We start from the raw sequence: 25,806 nt of genomic DNA, 5'->3' as shown, positions 1-25,806 counted from the left end.
TATATTATATATCATATATTGTATGTAATATACATCACATATTTATGTTACTTTTCATTTATTATATGTTATATATAATATATTATCAATAATATATATCATATGTTATATATAATATATATCATACCTTATAAAATGTATAGCATATGTTATATAATAAATGGCATATATTATATAATATATATCATACATTATATAATATATATCATATATCATATTATATACAATATATCATATAACATACATTATAAATTATATTATATTTATCATATATTATATAATGTATGTTGTATAGTATATTTATTATATTTGGTATATATTACCTATAAGATATTATTTATATATCATATAATATATGATTTATTGACTGTATTCTGTATTATAAATTTTCTTTAATATATATATTATATAATATATGTATCATATATTTTATGAATTATGTATTCATCTAGTAATATATATAAAATGTTATATATAATAGATAGTATATAATGTATATTGTATACATGTCACAAAATATAATATATATTATTGTTCATTATATACTATACATAATATTATATATTATATATTATATAATATATATGATATATTATATATCATATAATATGTTTTTTATATATTATATGATATTTATAATATATATAACATATTTTATATGATGTATATAATATATATGATATATTTTATATAATATATTATATAATATATAATATATACAATATATTTTATATAATATATAATATATTATATGTAATATATATAATATATCTAACATATTATATATATTATATAAATAATACATAATATGTAATATATATTATGTTGTATCATATATATTACCGATTATATATTATAAGTAATAATTTTTTGTAATAATAATGGTTTTTAGACAGAGTTTTGTTCTGCTGCACGGGATGGAGTGCAATGGCGCCAGCATGTCTCTCTGCAAACTCTGCCTAACGGGTTGAAGCGATTGTCCTGCCTCTGTCTCCCAGGTAGCTGGGACTACACCACACTGGGAGTACACCAGCTGCCACCATACCTGGCTAATTTTTTTTAGTTTAGTAGAGACATGTTTTCATTCTATTGGCCAGGTAGGTCTTGATCTGCTCACCTTGTGATCCTCTTGCCTTGGCCTCCCAAAGTGCTGGTATTAGAGGTCTGAAGAAAGATACATATTTTTTAAATGAAGAAAAATTTCAGAGGTACTCTGCTTGGTCCAATAATCAAATGTATAAATTGAGGAATAAAAAATGACCGTGAAACATATCGATAACTGAATATGGAAAATAGAGAGGATAATTTTTTAAATAACGTATTTGGAAAGCACTAACTAGTAATTTGGAGACTTTGCATTTGACAGACCAGTATGAATATAGCTGCAATGAAGAAACACAGGTTCCCCATAAGAAAAATCAAAATCAGGGAAAATGAAATCACAAAAGTTCAGTCTGCTCTTACCTTTGAAAAACTCAGCACAGACAGTGGCTCTTAGGACCAAGGGCAGGAGATCCCTAATCCCACCACCATGGCGATAGGGCATAAATATTCCAGGGTGAAGGCACAATCCACATTGTGGGGTCCAACTACCGCCAGGCAGACAGGAGTGTTTTACATGTACAGAAAGGTCATTGAAGGCTCACTGTTTGTTTGAAAAACTGAATCCCAAGCCCACACATTACCATGCTGTACTTCTTAAGTTATGAGATGGGAAATAGGGCACCCCCAAAAATACATATATATACATATGTGTATATACATATAAAATTATCTATAATGTAATAGATATAACATATGTAATATCTATAACATATATATAATTTCCTTTTACATACTGGATACTTACATTATATATAATATGTTATGTATAATATAATGTAAAATAATATATAATTATGATATACAATATAATACATATAATATTATATAATTATATATAACATAATATGTAATTATACATATAATTATATAATTATATATAACATAATAATATATAATGTATAAAGGATAAAATATACTATATTATATGATATATAATATTATCTGCATAATATAATATATAATGTACAATATCTAATATATAATGTAATATATAATGTATTACATATTACATATAATATGTAATATATTATAAATATAATACATTATATTAGATATTTTATATTATATAATATATTATATACTAGATATTTTATATCACATTTTATATTATAGCTTAATATAATATATAATTATATTATATATGTCATATATTAGATTACATACAACATATTATATTATCAATAGTAATAATAAAATATAATATATAATATATCATGATATAATACCTATTATATATTAAGATATGGCATATATAAAATACAATATAATCATATATAATAGAATATTATATAACTATATATAATTGAGAAAATATATAATATATAACATCTATTATATATAATATATAACATCTATTATATATAATATATGTCATATATCATATATCATATATTACATATAATATGTATCAAAAATTATATATATCATATGTTACATATAATATGTGTCATATATTATATGTTATCTATCATTTATTATCAATAGTATATATCATATGTTATGTATAATATATATCACATATTGTATAATATATAGAATACACTACATAATGTATATCGTATATTATATAATATATAGCATATATCATATGACATAAAGCATATATCATATTATATACCATATATCATATCATATACTTCATACATAATATTATATATATCGTATATTACATAATATATTTCATATTTTATATTTATTATGTATGGTATATGTTACCTGAAATATATTCTTTACATATCATATAATATACAAATATCCATATTATATAATATATTATAAATTTTATTTAATACATATTATGTATATTATATTTGTCATATATTTGATATATTATATAATTAATATATAATATATATAATACATAATATATAATATATAATATATGTTTTTTAAATGTCATAAAATATAACATATAGTATAGTTCATTATATAATATACATCATATCATATATTATAGAATACATATGTTATAAATATTATATATAAAACATACTATAGTTGTTACATGTAATATATTATGTCACATTATATATATTATATATTATATGTGATATATATTACATATAATATGTACTGTATACAATATGACATATTATATAATATATAGTATGGATTATGATATATTATATATTATATACATTATATATAACATATATGATATATTATATATAACATATATAATATATTATATATAACATATATAATATATTATCTATAACATATATAATATATTATATATAACCTATATAATATATTATACATAACCTATATAATATATTATATAATATATAATACATATATATTGTATATTATATATATAATTGTTTTTAGACATAGTCTTCTTCTTTTGCACAGACTGGGGTGTAATGGCACCATCTTGGCTCACTGCTAAATCTGCCTCATGGGTTCAAGAGATTGTCCTGCCTCAGCCTCCCAGGTAGCTGGGACTACACTTTACTGGGACTACTCCAGCTGCCATCATGTCTGGCTAATTTTTTTTAGTTTTAGTAGAGACAGGATTCCACTGTATTGACCAGGATGGTCTTGATCTCCTCACATTGTGATCCTCTTGCCTTGGCCTCCCAAATTGCTGGGATTAGAGGCCTGAACCAAGATACATATATTTTAAATGAAGAAAAATTTCAAAGGTACTCTGCTTGGTCCAATAATCAAATATATAAATTGAGGAATAAAACGTAACCATGAAACCTATTGATAACTGCATACGTAAAATACAGAGGATAATATTTTAAATAACATATTTGCAAAGCACTAACTAATAATCTGAAGAGTTTGCATTTGACAGGTCAGTATGAAAATACCTTGAATGCAGCAACACAGGTTCAACAAGAGTAAAATCAAAATCATGGAAAATGAAACCACAAAGTTTCAATCTGCCCTAAGCTTTGTAAAACTCATCACAGACAGTGGCACTTAGGACCAAGGGAAGGAGATCCCTAATCAAATCACCACGGCGATAGTGCATACACATTCCAGGGTGAAGGCACAATCCACATTGTCATGTTCAACTGCTGTCAGGCAGTCAGGAGTGCTTTTCCATGTACAGGAATGTCACTGAAGGCTCAGTGTTTTGTTTAAAAAACTAATGCCAAGCCCACATATTACTATTCTGTACTTCTTAAAATAAGTTATGAGATGGGAACTAGGGCATCCCCAAACATATATATATATGTGTGTATATATATATATATAATTTATAAAACGTTATATATATAAATTTTATAATATGTATAACATATATATAATTCTCTTTTACATCCTGCATCCTTATATTACATATAATATATTACATATAATATAATATATAAGGTTATGTTATTATTATATACAATATAATACAAGTAATAATATATAATTTTTACATATAATATCATATATAATGATATATATAATTATACAATTATATATATAACAATATATAATATAATAATATATAATATATAATATATAATATATGATATAATATAGAATATAATATATAATATATGTTATAATATAGAATATAATATATATAACATATTATATAATATATAATATTTACTATATAATATAATATATAATGCATTATATATTACATATAATATGTAATATATTATACATAATATATAATATATTAGAAATCATAAAATATTTACTATATTATATATTGAATATTACATATTATATGACATATTACATATAATATCATAATATAATATATATTAAATTATATATGATATATATTAGATTAAATATGTAATATATTACATTATGTATAATAATATTATGTATTATAAAATATATTATGATATATTATACATAATATACTATGATATATTATATATAATGTATTATGATGTAATATATACTATGTATTAAGATATTTTTCATAATATATAATATAATCATGTATTATAGAATATTATATGTTATATATAATATATAACATATATAATGTATATCATATATCATTTATAATATATATCCTGTATTATATATCACATATTATATATAATATGTATCATATATTACATATATCATACATTATATGTAATAAATATCATATATTATATGTTATGTATCATATATTATCAATAATATATATCACATGTTCAATGTAATATATATCATACATTATATATTATATAGCATAGGTTATAAAATATATATTATATATTATATAATATATAGCATATATTATATTATATACCGTATATCATATAATATACATCATACACTCTATTATATATCATATATTTTATAATATATGTCATATATGATATTTATTATATATGGTATATATTACCTATAATGTATTATTTACATATCGTATAATATATTCCTTTAATATTATATAATATATTATATGTTTTGTTTAAAGTATAATATGTAATGTATAGAGTATATATTTTATATAAGATATATTTAATATATGATATATAATGCATAATATATATTATACATTATTTAATATATACATGTCATAAAATATAATATATCTTATAGATCATTATATAACACACATATTATATATTAAATAAAATACATAATACATATCATATATATTATATGTAATATAAATAATATAAATTATATGTAATATATAATGTCATATATCATGTATTATATATTGTATATAATATGTAATACATATAATATATATTATATATAATAATACATAATATTTTTATGAATATTATGAGATATTATATAATATATATATTTATATTACAGATATAATATATTATATAATATATAATGCATATATATTTTATATATTATATATATAATTGTTTTTAGACACAGTCTTGTTCTGTTGCACACACTGGGGTGCAATGGCACCATCTTGGCTCAGTGCAACCTGTGCCTCATGCGTTCAAGCGATTGTCATGCCTAAATCTCCCAGGTAGCTGGGACTACACCATACTGGGAGTACTCCAGCTGACACCATGCCTGGCTAATTTTTTTTAGTATTAGTAGAGACAGGGTTTCACTATATTGGCCAGGATAGTCTTGATCTCCTCACGTTGTGATCCTCTTGCTTTGGCCTCCCAAAGTGCTGGGACTAGAGGCCTGAACCAAGATACATATTTTTTACATGAAGAAAAATTTCAAAGGTACTCTGCTTGGTACAATAATCAAATATATAAATTGAGGAATAAAACGTAACCATGAAACATATTGATAACTACAAAGGGAAAATACAGAGGAAAATGTTTAAATAACATTTTTGGAAAGCACTAACTAAGAATTTGAAGAGTTTGCATTTGACAGGCCAGTATGAACATACCTTGAATGCAGCAACACAGGTTCCACAGGAGAAAAATCAAAATCAGAGAAAATGAAACCACAAAGGTTCAATCTGCTCTGAGCTTTGAAAAACTCAACACAGGCAGTGGCTCTTAGGACCAAGGGCAGGAGATCCCTAATCCCATCACCATGGCGATAGTGCACACACATTCCAAGGTGAAGGCACAATCCACATTGTGAGGTCCAACTGCTGTCAGGCAGTCAGGAGTGCTTTTAAAAGTACAGGAATGTCATTGAAGGCTCAGTGTTTTCTTTCAAAAACAGAAGCCCAAGCCCACACATTACTATGCTGTACACGTTAAAATACGTTATGAAATGGGAAATAGTGCCCCGACAAATATATATATATGTGCATATATATAAAAATGTGTATATATATAATTTATATAATGTAATTTATAAAACTTAAATAATATGTATAACATATATAAAATTTTCTTTTAATTCCTGCATCCTTATATTATATATAATATATTATGAATAATATAATGTATATTGATAAGATAATATTATACGCAATATAAAACATGTAATAATATATAATTATTACATATAACATAATATATAATAATATATATATTTATGCAATTTTATATATAATATAATATAAAATATATTTTATGATATAGAATATCATATGTATATCATATTATATAATATATAATATTTACTATATAATATGATATATGATGTATTATGTTACATATAATATGTAATAGATTATACATAACATATAATAAATTACATACTATCAAATATATAATATATTAGATATTATCAAACATATAATATATTATATATTAGATATAATATATTATATAACATACTATATTATATCATAATATAATATATTTTATAACATACTATATTATATCATAATATAATATATATTATAATAATATATATGATATATATTAGATGAAATATTATATATTACTTTATGCATAATAATATAATATAATATATAATATACTATGATATATTAAATATAATATATTATGATATAATATGCATTATATATTAAGATATTTTATATATAATATATAATATAATCATATATAATATAATGTTATATATTATATATAATATGTAACATATATAAAATATTTCATATATCATATATAATAGATATCATGTATTATGTATCATATATTATATATAGTAAGTATCATATACTAAGTATATCATACATTACTTGGAATATATATCATATATTATAAGTTATATATCATTTTTTATATATTATATACCATATATTAGCAATAATATATATCATATGTTCAATATAATATATATCACACATTATATAATATGTAGCATATGTTATAAAATATATATCATATATTACATAATATATAACATATATTACTTAATATATATCATATATCATATTATATACCATATATAATATAATATACATCATACATTATATTATATATATGATATGTTATGTAATATATGTCATATATTTTATTTATTATGGACGGTATATATTACGTATAATATATTATTTACATATCATATAATATATGATTTAAATATTATATAATATATTATATATGTTGTTTAATATATTACATATAATGTGTATGTTATATTTTTAATATATGATATATTTAATATGTAATATATATAATATATTCTATCTGTAATATATAACATATAATATATATGTCATAAAATATAATATATATTGTAGATCCTTATATAATAAACATATTAAATATTAGGTAAAGTATATAATATAAATATTATATATTATATATAATATAAATAATATATATTATATATAATATATAATGTCATATAATGTATATTACATATTATATATTATTTGTAATATATAGTACTTATTATATATATTATATATAATATGACATAATATTTTTTACGTATATTATGAGATATTATATATCATATATATTATATATTACAGATATAATATATTATATAATATATAATGCATATATATAATATATATCATATATAATAGTTTTTAGATAGAGTCTTGTTGTGTTGCACAGACTGTGGTGCAATGGCACCATCTTGGCTCACTGCAACTTCTGCCTCATGGGTACAAGTGATTTTCTTGCCTCAGACTCCCAGGTAGCTGGGACTACACCATACTGGGACTCCCCCAGCTGCCAGTATGCCTGGATTATTTTCTTTAGTTTTAGTAGAGATAGGATTTCACTGTTTTGGCCAGGATGGTCTTGATTTCTTCACGTTGTGATCTTCTTGACTTGGTCTCCCAAAGTGCTGGGATTAGAAGCCTGAGAGAAGATACATATTTTTTACATGAAAAAAAATTTCAAATGTACTGTGCTTGGTACAATAATCAAATATATACATTGAGGAATAAAACATAACCATGAAACATATTGATAACTGCATATGGAATATACAGAGGATAATCTTTTAAATAACAAATTTGGAAAGCACTAACTAATAATTTGAAGAGTTTTCATTTGAAAGGCCAGTATGAACATACCTTTAATGCAGCAACACAGGTTTGACATGGAAATATTATTATAAGTTTATATATATATAATATATATAAATATTTATATATTTATATAATATATAAATATTTATATATTTATACAAGTATCTATATAAATATTTTTATATTTGTACATATATCTATATAAATAGTTATATATTTATAGAGATATCTAAATAAATATTTATATATTCATACAGAGATACATATATTTATATGTATATGCAGATATCTATATAAATATTTATATATTTATACATATACCTATATAAATATTTATATATTTATACAGATATCTATATAAATATTTATATGTTTACACAGATACATATATAAATATTTATATATTTAAAGAGATACCTATAAAAACATTTATATATTTATATAGATATCGATATAAATATTTATACATTTATACAGATATCTATATAAATATTTATATATATAGATATCCATATAAATATTTATATATTTATACAGATATTTTTATAAATATTTTTATATTTATGCAGATATGTATATAAATATTTTTATACTTATACAGATATCTATATAAATATAATTTATATATTCATACACATTTATATTATTTATATATTGATACAGATATCTATATAAATATTTATATATTTACACAGACACCTATATAAATAATATTTATATATTTAGACAGATATGTACATAAATATTTATATATTTTACAGATACCTATATAAATAATATCTATACATTAATACAGATATCTGTATAAATATGAATATATTTATACAGATATCTATATAAATAATATTTATATATTTATACAGGTATGTATATAAATAATATTTATATATTAATACAGATATCTATATAAATATTTATATACTTATACAGATATCTATATGAATAATCTTATTATATTTAGATAAAATACCTACATAAATATTTATATATTTATACAGATATCTATATAATATTTATATATTTAGACACATATCAATAAAACCATTTAAATATTTATAGAGATATCTATATAAACATTTATATATTTAGAAATATATCTATATATTTATATATTTATATAGATAGCTATATAAATATTTATATATTTATACAGATATCTTTATGCTATATATATTTGTACAGATACCCATGCAAATAATTATATACTTATACAGATATGTTTATAAATTTTATATATTTCTATAAATATCTATATAAATGTATATATTTATACAGATATCAATATAAATATTTTTATATTTCTACCAATATCTGAATAATTATATAAATATTTATACAGATATCTATATAAATATTATTTATATATTTATACAGATATCTGTATAAATTATATTTATATATTTATTGAGATATCTCTATAAATATTTATATATTTATAGACTTATCTCTATAAATATTTATATATTTATAGAGATATCTGTAAAAATATTTATATATTTATACAGATATCTGTAAAATTATTTATATATTTTTACAGATATCTGTAAAAATATTTATATATTCTTACATGTACCTATATAAATAATATTTTTATATTTACACAGATATCTATATAAATACTACTTATATATTTATAAGAATATCTAAATAAATACTTATATATTTCTACAGATATCTATGTAAATATTCATATATTTATACAGATATTTATATAAATATTTATGTATTTCAGCAGATATTTATGTAAATATTTATATATTTATACAGATATCTATATAAATAATATTTATATATTTATACACATATATAAATATTTATATATTTATACATATATATTTATATATTTATACAGATATGTATATGAATAAACTTTACATATTTAAACAGATAAATATATAAATATTTATACATTTAAACAGATACCTATATAACTAATATTTATATTTATACAGAAATCAGTATAAAAATATTTATAGATTTAGACAGATATCTATATAAATAATATTTATATATTTAGACATATATTAATATAAACATTTATATATTAATACAGATATCTACATAAATATTTCTTTAGTTATAGGGATATCTGTAAAAATATTTATATACTTATACAGATATCTATATAAATATTTATATCTTTATACAGATAATATAAATATTTATATATTTATACAGATATCTATAAAAATAATATTTATATATTTAAACAGATATTCGTATAAATAACATTAATATATTTATACAGATATCTGTATAAATAATATTTATATGTTTATACTGATAACTGTATAAATACTATTTGTATGTTTATACAGATATCTGTATAAATAATATTTATATGTTTACATAGATATATGTATAAATAAGATTTATATGCTTATAGAGATATCTGTATAAATAATATTTATATGTTTATACAGATGTCTTTATAAATAATATTTATGTTTAGACAGATATCTGTATAAATAATATTTATATGTATAGGCAGATATCTGTATAAATAATATTTATATGTTTAGACAGATATCTGTATAAATAATATATACATGTTCATACAGATATTTTTATAAATAATATTTATGTGTTTATACAGATATCTCTAAAAACATTTATGTGTTTATACAGATATCTGTATAAATATTTACATATTCATACAGATATCTGTATAAATATTAATAAGTTTAAACAGATATCTGTATAAATACTTACATGTTTAAACACATATCTGTTTCAATACTTTTATTTTAATACAGATATCTGTATAAATATTTATATATTTATACAGATATCTGTATAAATATTTATAAGTTTTAACAGGTATCTGTTTAAATAATATTTATATGTTTACAGAGATAACTGTATAAATAATATTTACATGTTTACAAATATCTGTATAAATAATATCTACATGTTTATACAGATATCTGTATAAATAATATTTACTTGTTCATACAGATAACTGTATAAATAATATGTACATGTTTATAAAGATATCTGTTTAAATATTTACACGTTCATACAGATATCTATACAAATATTTACATGTTCATACAGATATCTGTATACATATTTATATATTTGTTCATACAGATATCTGTATAAATATTTACATGTTTTTACAGATATCTGTATAAATATTTACACGTTTATACAGATATCTCTATAAATATTTACACGTTTGTTTATACAGATATCTGTGTAAACACATAAATGTTTATGCAGATATCTGTATAAACACATAAATATTTATGCACATGTCTGTATAAACACGTAAATATTTATACAGATATCTGTATAAACACATAAATATTATTTATATAGCTATCTGTTTAAACATATAAATATTAACACAGATATCTGTATATACATATAAATATTTATTCAGATATCTGTATAAACATATAAATATTAATACAAATTTTTGTATAAACACATCAATATTTATAAAGATGTCTGTATGAACATATAAATATTTATAAAAATGTCTGTATAAACTTGAATATGTTTACACAGATGTCTGCATAAACATGTAAATATTTATACAGTTATCTGTATAAACATGTAAATATTATTTAAACAGACATCTGTATGAAATTGTAAATATTGTTTATACAAATAAGTGTATAAACAAGTAAATATTATTTATAGAGATATCTGTATAAACACATAGATATTTATACAGCTCTCTGTATATACATTTAAATATTTCCACCGATATCTGTATAAAAATGTAAATATTTATACCGATATATGTATAAACACATAAATATTTATAGAGATATCTGTACAAACATAAAAATATTATTTATAAAATTATCTGTATGAAAATGTAAATGTTATTTATACAGATATCTGTATCAACACACAAATAATATTTATAGAGATATCTGTACAAACACATAAATATTATTTATACAAATATCTGTATAAAGATATAAATATTATTTATACAGATATCTGTATAAACATATAAATATTAATAAAAATATCTGTATAAACAAATAAATATTTTTTACACAGATATCTTTATAAACATATAAATATTATTTATACAGATATCTGTATAAACATATAAATATTATTTATACAGATATCTGTATAAACATATAAATATTTATAAAGTAATCTGTATAAACATATAAATATTTCTACAGACTTCTGTATAAACATATAAATATTTATATAGATATCTGTATAAACACGTAAATATTTATACAGATATGTGTATAAACACATAAATATTTATACAGATATCTGTATAAACACATAGATATTTATACAGGTATCTGTATAAACATATAAATATTTATACTGATGTCTGTATAAACTTATATTTGTCTATACAGATGTCCGTATAAACATGTAAATATTTATACAGATGCCAGTATAAACATGTATATATTTATAAAGATGTCCGTATAAACATGTAACTATTTATACAGATGTCCGAATAAACATGTAAATATTTACACAGATATCTGTATAAACATGAAAATATTTATACAGATGTCTGTATAAACATGTAAATATTTATACAGATATCTGTAAAAACAAACATGTAAATATTAAACAGAGATCTGTATAAACATGTAAATATTTTTACAGATATTTGTATAAACAAACATTTAAATATTTATACACAAAACTGTATGAACATGTAAATATTTACACAGATATCTGTATGAACACGTAAATATTATTTATAAATTTATCTGTACGGACATGTAAATATTATTTATACAGATGTCGGTATAAACATGTAATTATTATTTATACAGCTACATTTATAAACCTGTAAATATTATTTATACAGACATCTGTATTAACATGTAAATATTTATATAGATATCTGTATAAACATATGAATATTAATACAGATATCTGTATAAACTTGTAAATATTTATACAGTTAACTGCATAAGCATGTAAATATTTACACAGATATCTGAATAAACATGTAAATATTATTTATGCAGATATCTTTATGAAATTGTAAATATTATTTATACAGATATCTTTATAAACATATAAATATTATTTATACATATATCTCTATAAACATATAAATATTAATACAGTATGTGTATAAACAAGAAATACTTATACAGATATCTGTATAAACATATAAATATTTATACTGATGTCTGTATAAACATATAAACATTAATACAGATGTCTGTATAAACATAGAAACACTTATACAGATGTCTATATAAACATATAAATATTTATACAGACGTCTGTATAAACATGTAAATATATAGACTAATGTCTGTATAAACATGTAAATATTTACACTGATGTCCCTATTAACATGTAAATATTTACAAAGATGTTTGTATAAACATGTAAATATTCGCACAGATGTCTGTATAAAGGTAAATATTTACCCAGATGTGTGTTAAACATGCAAATATTTACACAGATATCTGTATAAACATTTAAATATTTATACATATATCTGTGTAAACATGTAAATAATAATTATACAAGTAATGTTAAAAGGTATAAATATCATTTATACAGATATCTGTATAAATATATCTATATTATTTATACAGATCTGTGTAAACATATAAATATTATTTATAAAGATATCTGTATGAACATATCAATATTATCTACACAGATAACTGCATAAAAATATCAATATTATTTATACACATATCTATATAAATATTTCAATATTATTTATACAGATATCTGTATAAACATATCAATAATATTTATACAGATATCTGTATAAACATATCAATCTTATTTACACAGATATTTGTATAAATATACAAATATTATTTATACAGATATCTGTATAAACATATAAATATTATTTATAAAGATATGTGTTTAAACATATGAATAATATATATACTGATATCTGTATAAACATACAAATATTACTTCAGATGTCTTTATAAACATATAAAAATTTATACCGATGTCTGTATAAACTTGTAAATATTTATACAGATGTCCGAATTAACATGTAGATATTTATACAGATGTCTGTATAAACATGTAGATATTTATACAGATGTCTGAATAAACAGGTAAATATTTATACAGGGGCCCATATAAACATGTAAATATCTACACACATGTCCGCATAAACATGTTAATATTTTCAGAGATGTCTGCATAAACATGTAAATATTTACACAGATGTCTGTATAAATATGGAAATATTTACACAGATATCTCTATAAACATGTAAATATTTATACAGATATCTGTATAATCGCATAAATATTTATAAAGATATCTGTATAAACACACCTGTAAATATTTGTATAGATATCTGTATAAACATGTAAATATTTATACCGATATCTGTAAAAACGGACAAATTTTTATACAGATATCAGTATAAACATGTAAATATTATTTATACAGATATCTGTATGAACATGTAAATATTATTTATACAGATATCTCTATAAACATGTAAATATAATTTATAAAGAAATCTGTATAAACGTGTAAATATGATTTATACAAATACCTCCATAAATATGTAAATATTATTTATACAGATATGTATATAAACATGTCAATATTATGTATACTGATATCTGTATAAACAAATAAATATTATTTACACAGATATCTGTATAAACATATAAATATTATTTATGAAGAAAACTGTATAAACATATAAATATTATTAATACACATATGTGTATAAACATATAAATATTCATACAGATATCTGCATAAACATATAAGTATTATTTATACTGATACCTTTATAAACATACCAATATTATTTGTTCAGATATCTGTATAAACATGTAAATATTATTTATACAGATATTTGTTTAAACATGTAAATAATATTTATACTGATATCTGTATTAACATGTGAATATTTATACAGATGTCTGTACAAACATGTAAATATTTACATGGATATCTGTATAAACATGTAAATATTTATACAGATATCTGTATAGACATGTAAATATTTATAGAGATATCTGTATGAACATTTAAATATTTATACAGATATCTGTTTATACATGTAAATATTTATACAGATATCTGTATAAAAATGTAAATATTCATACAGATATCTGTATAAATATGTAAATATTATTTATACAGATATCTGTATGAACATGTAAATATTATTTATACAGATATCTGTATAAACCTAACATTATTTATACACATATTTGTATAAGCATGTAAATATTATTTCTACATGTAAATATTTTTACAGATGTCTGTATAAACATGTAAATATTTACAAAATACCTGTATAAACATTTAAATATTTATATAGATATCTTTATAAAATGTAAGTATTTATACAGATATCTGTATAAACATGTAAATATTTATACAGATATCTGTATAGACATGTAAAGCTTTATACAGATATCTGTATAAATATGTAAATTTAATTATATCAATATATGTATAAACATAAATATTATTTATAGAGATATCTGTAAAAACATATCAATATTATTTATACAGATATGTGTATAAACATACAAATATTATTTATACACATACATGTACAAACATATCAATAATATTTATACAGATATCTGTATAAACAAACATGTAAATATTTATACAGGTATGTGTATATACATGTAAATATTTATACAGATATCTGTATAAACATGTAAATATTATTTATACAGATATCTGTATTAACATGTAAATATTATTTATACAGATATCTGTTTGAAATTGTATATATTATTTCTACAGATATCCGTATAAACATGTAAATATTATTTATACAGATATCTGTATAAACACGTAAATATTTATACAGATGTCTGTATAAACACGAAAATATTTACACTGATGTCTGTTCAAACATGTAAATATTTACACATATTGAGACATATATGTCAATAAACACATAAATATTACTTATACACATATCCGTGTAAACAAATAAATATTATTTTTACCGATATCTGTATAAACATATAAATATTATTTATACAGATATCTCTATAAACATAAAAATATTTATACAGGTATCTGTATAAACATATAAATATTTATGAAGTTATCTGTATAAACATATACATATTTATACAGATATCTGCATAAACATAATTATTTATACAGATGTCTGTATAAACATATACATATTTATACAGATATCTGGATAAACATATAATTATTTACACAGATGTCTGTATAAACATGTGAATATTTACAAAGATGTCTGTTTAAACATGTAAATATTTACACAGATGTCTACATAAAAATGAAAATATTTACACAGATGTCTGTATAAACATGTAAATATTTAAAAAGGTGTCTGTATAACGTTGTAAATATTTACACAGATGTCTGTACAAACACATAAATATTTACAACGATGTCTGTACAAACATGTAAATATTTACACAGATGTCTGTATAAAGATTTACATTTTTACACAGATATCTGTATAAAGATGTACCTATTTACACAGAAGTCTGCATGAACATGTAAATTTTTATTCAGAAGTCTGTATAAACAAGTAAATATTTATGCAGATATCTGTATAAACATAAATATTTATACAATTGTCACTGTAAACATATAAATATTTATAAAGGTGTCTGTATAAACATGTAAATATTTACACAGAAGTCTGTATAAACGTAAATATTTAGAAAGATATCTGTATAAACAAATAAATATTTGCACACATGTCGGCATAAACATGTAAATATGTACACAGATGTCTGTATAAACATGAAAATATCTATACAGATGTCTGTATAAACATGTGAATATTTACACAGATGTCGGTATCAACATGTAAATATTTACACAGTTGTCTGTATAAACTTGTAAATATTTACAAAGATGTCTGTATAAACATGAAAATATTTACAAAGATGTCTGTATAAACATGTAAATATTTACACAGTTGTCTGCATAAAGATGTACATATTTACACAGATGTCTGTATAAAGACGTACATATAAACACAGATGTCTGTATAAAAATGTACATATTTACACAGATGTCTGTATAAACACGAAAATATTTACACAGATGTCTGTTTAAACATGTAAATATTTACACAGATATCTGTATAAACATGTAAATATTTATACAGATATCTGTATAATCCAACATGCAAATATTTCTGCAGGTATCTCTATAAACAAACATGTAAATATTTAGACTGATACCTGTATAAATAAACATGTAAATATTTAGACAGATTTCTCTATAAACATGTAAATATTTATACATGAATCTATATAAACGTAAATATTTATACAGATATCTCTATAAACATGTAAATATTTACACATATATCTGTATAAACATGTAAATATTTATACAGATATCAGTTTTAACATGCAAATATTTATACAGATATCTGTATAAACGTGTAAATATTTAAAAAGTTATCAGTATGGTCATGTAAATATTATTTATGCTAATATCTGAATGAACATGTAAATATTATTTATATAGATGTCTGTATAAACATGTAAATATATTTACACAGATATCTCTGTAAACATGTAAATATGTCTACACAGATATCTGTGTAAACATGTAAACATTATTTACATAGGTATATGTATAAACATGTAAATATTGTTTATACAGATATCTGTATAAATATCATATAAATATTATTTATACAGATATCTGTATAAACATATAAATATTATTTATACAGATACCTGTATAAACATATAAATATTATTTATACAGATATCTGCATAAACATGTAAATTTTTATACAGATATCTGTATAAACATGTAAATATTTATACAGTTAACTGTATGTACATATATATATCTATACATATATCAGTATAAACATGTAAATATTATTTATAGAGATATCTGTACAAAATTGTAAATATTATTTATACAGATATCTGTATAAAAATGTAAATATTATTTTACAAATATGTGTATAAACAGGTAAATATTATTTATACAGATGTCTGTATAAACACATAAATATTTATGCAGATGTCTGTATATACATGTAAATATTTACACAGATATCCATATAAACACGTAAATATTTATACAGATATCTGTATAAACACATAAATATTTATGCAGATATCTGTATAAATATGTAAATATTATTTATACAGATATCTGTATGAAATTGTAAATATTATTTATACAGACATCTGTATAAACATATAAATATTATTTATACAAATAAGTGTATAAACAAGTAAATATTATTTATAGAGATATCTGTATAAACACGTAGATATTTATACAGATGTCTGTAGATACGTGTAAATATATACACCGATATCTGTATAAAAATGTAAACATTTAAACCGATATCTGTATAAACATGTAAATATTTATACAGATATATGTATAAACATACAATATTATTTATAGAGTTATCTGTATCAACATGTAAATGATATTTTTTACAGATATCTGTATCAACACACAAATATTATTTATAGATATATCTGCATAAACACATAAGTATTATTTATACAGATATCTGTAGAAGCATAAAACCATTATTTATACAGATATTTGAATAAACATATAAATATTATTTATACAGATATCTGTATAAACATATAAATATAATTAATACAACTATCTTTATAAACAAATAAATATATGTGTTTATACAAATTTATGTGTTTATTCAAATTTATAAAGCTTTATATGTTTGTGTAAATTTCTTTATTAATAGTTATGTGTTTATACAAATATCTGTATAAATATTTATTTGTTTATACAGATATCTGTATAAACATATATATATTATTTATACAGATATCTGAATGAACACATAAATATTATTTACACAGATATCTGTATAAACATATAAATATTTATAGAGATATCTGTATAAACATATAAATATTTATACACATATCAGTATAAACATATAAATATTTATACAGATATCTGTATAAACATATAAATATTTATACAGATATCTGTATAAACACATAAATATTTATACAGATATATGAATAAACACATAACTATTAATACAGATATTTCTATAAACACATAAATCTTTATACAGATATCTGTATAAACACATAAATATTACTTATACACATATCTGTATAAACACATAAATATTATCATACATATATCTGTATAAACATATAAATATTATTTACACATATATCTGTATAAAAACATAAATATTATTTACACAGATATCTTTATAATCATATAAATATTATTTATACAGATATCTGTATAAACATGTAAATATTATTTATACAGATATCTGTATAAGCATATAAATATTATTTATACAGATATTGGTATTAACATGTAAATATTATTTATAAAGATATCTGTATTAACATATAAATATTTATACAGACATCTGAATAAACACATAAATATTTATACAGATGTCTGTATAAACATATAAATATTTATACAGATGTCTGTATAAACATATAAATATTTATACAGATGTCTGTATAAACACGTAAATATTTACAGCAACGTTTTTATAAACATGTAACTATTTATACAAAGGTCCGTAAAAACATGTAAGTATTTATGCAGATGTCCGTATAAACATGTAAATATTTAAACAGATGTCCGTATAAGCATGTAAATATTTACACAGATATCTGTATAAACATGTAAATATTTACACAGATGTCTGTATAAACATGTAAATATTTACACTGATGTGTGTTTAAGTATGTAAATATTTACACAGATATCCGTTTAAACATTAAATATTTACACAGATATCTGTTTAAACATGCAAATATTTACACAGATATCTGTATAAATATGTTAGTATTATTTATAGAGATATCAGTATAAACATATACATATTGATACAGATATCTGTATAAACAAACATGTAAATATTTATACAGATGTCTGCATAATCATGTAAATATTTATGCAGATGTCTGCCTAAACATGTAAATATTTATACAGATATCTGTATAAACATGTAAATATTCATGCAGATATGTGTATAAAGATGTAAATATTTATACAGTTAACTGTAAAAACATGTAAATATTTATACTGCTGTCTGTATAAACATGTAAATATTATTTTTGCAGATATCTGTATGAACATGTAAATATTATTTGTACAGATATGTGTACTAACATGTAGATATTTATACAGATGTCTGTATAAACATGTAAATATTTACACAGATATCTTTATAAACATGTAAATATTTATACACATAACGGTATAAACATGTAAATATTTATACAGATATCTTTATAAACATATAAATATTAATGATACCGATATATGTATAACCATATACACATTATTTATACTTATATTATTATAAACATATCAATATTTTTCATAAAGATATCTGTATAAACCTATAAATATTATTTCACTGATATCAGTATAAACATATCAAAATTATTTATACAGTTATCTGCATAAACGTATAAATATTATTTATACAGATATCTGCATAAACATATAAATATTATTTATATAGATATCCCTGTAAACATGTAAATATTTAAAAGTTGTCTGTGTAAATATTTACACAGATGTCTGTATAAACATGTAAATATTCACACAGATTTCTGTATAAACATGTCCATATTTACACAGATGTCTGCATAAACATGTATGTATTTACACAGATGTCTGTATAAACATGAACAAATTTACACAGATGTCTGTATAAAGATGTATGTATTTACACAGATGTCTGTAAAAAGATGTACGTATTTACACAGAAGTCTTTATAAACATGTAAATATTTACACAGATGTCTGTAAAAACATGTAAATATTTACACAGATGTCGGTATAAACATGGAAATATTTACACACAAATCTGTATAAACATGAAAATATTTACACAGATGTCTGTATAAACATGTAAATATTTACACAGCTGTCTATATAAACATGTAAATATTTACACAGATGTCTGTATAAACATGTAAATGTTTACCCAGATGTCTGTATAAACGTAAATATTTACACAAATATCTTGATAAACATGTAAATATTTACACAGATATTTGTATAAACATGCAAATATTCTCATAGATATCTGCATAAATATGTAAGTATTTATACAGATATCTGTATAAACATGTAGATATTTATACAGATATCTGTATAAGCAAACATGTAAATATTTATTCAGATACATGTATAAACATGTAAATATTTATACAGATATCTATATAAACGTGAAAATATTTATATAAACATCTGTATAAACATGTAAATATTTATACAGATATCTGTATAAACATATAAATATTTACACAGATATCTGTGTAAACATGTAAATATTATTTATACAGATATCAGCGTAAACATTTAAATATTAGTTATACAGATATCTGTGTAAACATATAAATATTACTTATGAAGTTACCTGTGTAAACATATAAATATTACGTAAAGAGTTATCTGCATAAAAATATGAATATTACTTTTACAGATATCAGTATTAACATATAAATATTATTTATACACATATCTGTATAAATATATAAATATTATTTATACAGATATCTGCATAAACATAAAATTTTATTTATACAGATATCTGCATAGACATATAAATATTACTTATACACATATTCGTGTAGACATATAAATATTATTTTACCGATATCTGTATTAACATAGAAATATTATTTATACCGATAACTCCATATGCATATAAATATATTTTATACAGATATCTGTATAAACATATAAATATTATTTATACAGATATCTGTATAAACATAAAAATATTTACACAGTTATCTTTATAAACACATAAATATTTATAAAGTTACCTGTATAAACATATACATATTTATACAGATATCTGTATAAATATATAATTATTTATACAGATGTCTGTATAAACATATACATATATATACAGACATCTGTATAAACATATAATTATTTACACAGATGTCTGTATAAACATGTGAATATTTGCAAAGATGCCTCTTTAAACATGTAAATATTTACACAGATGTCTGTGTAAAAATATAAATATTTACACAGATGTCTGTGTAAAAATATAAATATTTACACAGATATCTGTATAAACATGTAGATATTTGAAAAGTTGTCTGTATAACCATGTAAATATTTACACTGATGTCTGTACAAATATGTAAATATTTTCAACGATGTCTTTACAAACATGTAAATATTTACACAGATGTCTGTATAAAGATGTACATTTTTACACAGATATCTGTGTAAAGATGTACCTATTTACACAGAAGTCAGTATAAACATGTAAATATTTACACAGAAGTCTGTATAAACATGTAAATATTTACACAGATATCTGTATAAACATAAAAATATTTATACAGATGTCACTGTAAACATATAAATATTTATAAAGGTGTCTGCATAAACATGTATATATTTACACAGAAGTCTGTATAAACATGTAAATATTTAGAAAGATGTCTGTATAAACAAATAAATATTTACACACATGTCAGCATAAACACGTAAATATTGACACAGATGTCTGTATAAACATTTAAATATTTACACAGATGTCTGTATAAACAAGCAAATATTTACACAGATGTCGGTATCACATGTAAATATTTACACAGTTGTTTGTATAAACTTGTAAATATTTACAAAGATGTCTGTATAAACATGTAAATATTTACAGATGTCTGTATAAACATGTAAATATTTACACAGTTGTCTGAATAAAGATGTACATATTTACACAGATGTCTGTATAAATATGTACATATATAAACAGATGTGTGTATAAAAATGTACATATTTACACAGAAGTCTGTATAAACATGTAAATATTTACACAGATGTCTGTATAAAAATGTAAATATTTACACAAATGTCTGTATAAACATGTAAATAGTTGCACAGATGTCGGTATAAACATTTATTAGTTACACAGATGTCGGTATAAACATATAAACATATACACAGACGTCTGTATAAACATGTCAATATTTACACAGATGTCTGTATAAACATGTAAATATTCACACAGATGTCTGTATAAACATGTAAATATTCAAACAGATGTCTGTATAAATATGTAAATGTTTACACAGATGTCTGTATAAACATGTAAGTATTTACATAGATATCTGAATAAACATGCAAATATTTACATAGATATCTGTATAAACTTGTACGTATTTATACAGATATCTGTATAAACATTTAAATATTTATACAGATATCTATATAAACATGAATATATTTATACAGATATCTGTATAAAAATGTAAATATTTATACTGCTATCTCTATAAATATAAATATTTACACAAATATCTGTGTAAACATCATATATTATTTATACAGATATCTGTATAAACATATAAAGATTATATATACAGATATCCGTATAAACATACGATTATTTATATATATATCTGTAAAAACATATAAAAATTACTTATGCAGATATCTGTAAAAACATACAAATATTACTTGTAGAGATATCTGATTAAAATATAAATATTCCTTATACAGATACCAGTATTAACGTATAAATGTTATTTATACAGATATCTGTATAAACATATAAATATTATTTATAAAGTTATCTGCATAAACATACAAATATTATTTTTACTGGTATGTGTAAAAACATATAAATATTATTTATACAGCTATCTCAATAAACATATAAATATTATTTATACAGATATCTCTATAGACATATGAATCTTTATACAGATATCTGTATAAACATATAAATATTTATAAAGTTATCTGTGTAAGCACATACATATTTATACAGATATCTGTATAAATATATAAATATTTATACAGATGTCTCTGTAAACATGTAAATATTTTTAAAGTTGTCTTTATAAACGTGTAAATATTTAAAAAGATGTCTGCATAAACATGTAGATATTTACACAGATGTCTGTATAAACGTGTAAATATTTGCACAGATGTCTGTGTAAACATGTAAGTATTTACATAGAAGTCTGTATAAACATGAAAATATTTACTCAGAAGTCTTTATAAACATGTAAATATTTACACAGATGTCTGTATAAACATGTAAATATTTACACAGAAGTCTGTATAAACATGTAAATATTTACACAGATGTCTTTATAAATATGAAAATATTTACACAGATGTCTGTATAAATATGAAAATATTTACACAGATGTCTGTGTACACATGTAAATATTTACACACATGTCTGTATAAACATGTAAATACACATTTGACTGTATAAACATGTAAATATTTACACAGACACCTGTATAAACATGTAAATATTTACATAGACATCTGCATAAACATGTAAGTATTTATAAAGATATCTGTATAAACATGTAAATATTTATAAAGATATCTGTATAAAAAAGTAAATATTTATACAGATATTTGTATATGCAAACATGTAAATATTTATACAGATAGCTGTAGAAACATGTAAATGTTTCTACAGATAACTGCATAAACATAAAAATTTTTATACAGTTATCTGTGCAAACATATATATATTATTTATACAGATATCTGTATAAACATAAATATTATTTATACAGATATCTGTGTAAACATAAATATCATTTATACATATATCTGCAAAAACATATAAATATTACTTACACACATATTTGTATAAACATATAAATATTACTTATACAGATATCTGCATAAAAATATGAAGATTACTTATACAGATATCAGTATAAACATATAAATATTTCTTATACAGATATCTGTATAAACATATAAATATTATTTACGCAGATATCTGTATAAACATATACATATTATTTATACAGATATCTGCATGAACATATAAATATTATTTATACAGATATCTGTATAAACATATATATATTATTTATACAGATAAATATTTACACAGAAGTCTGCATAAACATGTAAATATTTACACAGATGTCTGTTTAAACATGTAAATATTTACAGAGTTGTCTGTATAAACAAGTAAATATTTACACTGATGTCGTTATAAAC

Source organism: Pan paniscus, chromosome 16, assembly GCF_029289425.2.
Source record: "Pan paniscus chromosome 16, NHGRI_mPanPan1-v2.0_pri, whole genome shotgun sequence".
NCBI lineage: Eukaryota > Metazoa > Chordata > Mammalia > Primates > Hominidae > Pan > Pan paniscus.
This window is presented reverse-complemented; position numbering follows the sequence as displayed.